We start from the raw sequence: 3458 nt of genomic DNA, 5'->3' as shown, positions 1-3458 counted from the left end.
TTTGGACTCCTTAGCAAGGGCTATGGTACCATTGTCTTTGTAGTACTGTGTTAGGACATGATATCCAGTTCTACAACTAACATTAGTACCAAAATTTATCCTACACATCTATAGCACACTCAGTCTCCATTGATCAATTACTTAGAACTTTTTTAGTAAATCGAATAAGAATACACCCTCGAATCGCAACTCAGAATTACCTTCAAAAATCAAGAACAGATCCTTAGTTCTTCTTAAGGATGTTCTTCACAGCTATCCAGTGCTCCTCGCCTGTATTCGACTGACATCTGCTCGTGATACTCACAGTAAGGATAATATCAGGTCGAATACATAGCATGACATACATGAGGCTTCCTATTGTCGAAACATAAGAAATCCTACTCATGCACTGAATCTCCTCAGATGTGGTCGGACACATCATCTTGGAGAGACGAATACCATGCCTAGAAGGTAAAAGACCTCTCTTGGAGTTTTGCATGCTGAACCTCTTCAGCACCATCTCTATGTACAGCTTTTGTAATAGACCAAGCATCCATTTTGATCTATCCCTATAGACCTTTATTTCGAGAATGTAGAATGCTTTCTCTAGGTCTTTCATGCTGAATTCTTTGGACAATCATCTTTTGACCGTGGTCAGCATGGGAATATCATTCCCAATGAGAAGAATATCATCTACATGCAGTACGAAGAAGGTGATTACACTTTCACTGACTCTCTTGTATACACAAGATTTCTCTTCATTTTTTATAAAATCAAATGATTTGATTGCCTCATCAAAATGATGGTTTAACTCCGAGAAGCCTGCTTTAATCCGTATATAGACCTTTGCAGCTTGCAGACTCTGTGATCACCATCACCGGATGTGAAACCCATAGGCTGCTCCATATAGATATCTTCCTCAAGATATCTATTCAGGAAGACAATTTTCACATCTATTTGCCAGATTTCATGATCATAGTAAGCTGCAACAGCAAGCAAAATATAGATGGATTTCAGTATGGCTACGAACGAAAAAATTTTCTGATAGTCAATGCCCTCACGCTGACTATAACCTTTAACCACAAGTCTAGCTTTATAGATCTCTACCTTACCATCAGCACTTATCTTTCTTTTATAGATCTATTTACATCCAATAAGTACAATACCTTCAAGTGGATCCACTAAAGTCAGACATGGTTCGAGTGCGTCGAGTCAATTTCTGACTTCATAGCATCTAACCATTTTTCAGAATCGATGTCAGACATCGACTCATCAAAGATATTGAGATCATTACCATGATCCTTATCTTCCATAAGGAACATTTTCTTTACTTCGTCCATAAGCATACCCATGTACCTTTCAGAAGGTCGGAAGACCCTGCTAGATCTACGAGGTGGCAGAAGAATATCAACTACTGGCTCATGGATTATGGGTTCCTGAGGATCTATAGCCCTAGACTCTTCAGAGATCTTTTCTTCGAGTTCTACAAACCTCTCACTACTGCCATCCTGGATAAACTATTTTTTCAAAAATACAGTATTTCGACTCACAATCACATTGTGGTCTTGTAGAAAGTAGAAGTAGTATCTCATTGATTCTTTTAGATACCCTATAAAGCGAGCTATAATAGATCTATCCTTCAACTTTTTCATCATCTATCTCTTAACATAGGCCGAACATCCCTAAGTCTTAAGATAACCTAGACTCGACTTCTTACCGAACCATATCTCATACGGTGTGGTAGGAACAGACTTTGAAGGAATCCTATTCAACAAGTGAATAGAAGTTAACAAGACAAATCTCCAAAGAAATAAAGATAGATCAGTGAAGCTCATCATGGACCTGACCATATCTAATAGGATCATGTTCCTTCTTTCGGATACTTCATTGAGCTGAGGTATTCCAGGAGAGGTCCACTGAGAGACTATACCATTATCCTTAAGATATCTCAAAAATTTTCGACTAAGGTATTCACCTCCTCGATCAAATCAAAAAATCTTAACGGGTTTACCTGTCTGCTTTTCTACTTTATATCTGAATTCTTTGAACTTTTCAAAGGCCTCAGACTTATGTTTCATGAGATATACATATCCATACCTAGACAGATCATTGGTAAAGGTAATGAAGTAGCTGTAACTACCCCTGGCCTGCACATCAAATGGCCTACACACATTGGTGTGCACTAGGGCAAGTAATTCTATGACCCTTTCTCCATGTCCTACAAAGGGTAACTTAGTCATTTTTTCTCAAAGATAGGATTCACAAGCTGGATACGATTTTGGATTAAGAGAGCTAAGGATCCCATCCTTTTTCAATCTGTTTATCATGTCCTCTCCAATATGGCCTAGTCTATGGTGCCACAAGTACTTCTGGTTAATCTCATCTCTGAGTCTCTTTTGGCCTACGGTACTCACTATTTGCTCGTTTAGGTTCGCATTCGCATCAATATACAAGTGATAAAAACTGTCAATTAAAAGATCCCGCGTAATCAATTTATTTCATAAATAAATGAAACAAAAATCTTTATTGAAATAAATTTCAAAACCTTCTTGTGCTAGCACAGACATGAAAATTAAATTTCAACTAGCTACAGGAACATAATAACAGACTTTTAAATCTAATCTAACACCAGACGATAATCGAAAAGGATAAGTGCCAACAGCCTCTGCAGTAACTTTTGCTCCATTGCCGATCCGAAAGATCATGTCACCTTCTCTCAACCTTTTACTTTCTATCAGACCCTGCATTGAGGTACATATATGAGTACTCGAGCCAGAGTCCAATACCCAACTAGAAGTAAAAGAAACTGTAAGTTTAGATTCAATTACGAGCATACCTTCGGAAGGTTTATCACTCTTTTTGATTTTCAGGCTCTCCAGATATTTAGGATGGTTCCTCCTCCAATGGCCTTCAGCATGACAGTGGAAATACTTTTCCTTTACCTCAGCCACCTTTGGACCATCCTTCTTTGGCTTGCTCTTTCTCTTCTGCTTCTTTACAGATTTAGCCTTCTTCCTTCTAACAAACTTTTTCTTGGAGGAAGAAGTCTGCTCTAGAGCGAGAATAATACCCCTTGAACTCTTCAAGGTACCCTCCATTGTGACCAACAAGTTGACAAATTCGAGAATAGTGCAGTCAAGTTTGTTCATATGAAAATTCACAATGAATTGACTATATGAACTGGTAAGGGATTGAATGATCAGATCCATCTACAATTCTTTTTGCATATCCAGCCTGAGCTTTCCTAGCTCCTCAATATCCTTGATCACTGTCATACAGTGCTCATGGACAGACTGCCCCTCATGCATCTTTAGGTTGAAGAGTCTCTTAGATACTTCAAAGCATGCAGTACGGCTTTGCTCACCATACAACTCTTATAGGTGAGTGATCATAGCCCGAGCAGTGGACATATACTCGTACTGGCTTTGTAACTCATTTGACATGAACGCCAGCACGTAACACTTGACCCGACTGTCTTC

The sequence above is a fragment of the Elaeis guineensis genome, chromosome 1 (assembly GCF_000442705.2).
Source record: "Elaeis guineensis isolate ETL-2024a chromosome 1, EG11, whole genome shotgun sequence".
In the NCBI taxonomy this organism is placed as follows: Eukaryota; Viridiplantae; Streptophyta; class Magnoliopsida; order Arecales; family Arecaceae; genus Elaeis; species Elaeis guineensis.
This window is presented reverse-complemented; position numbering follows the sequence as displayed.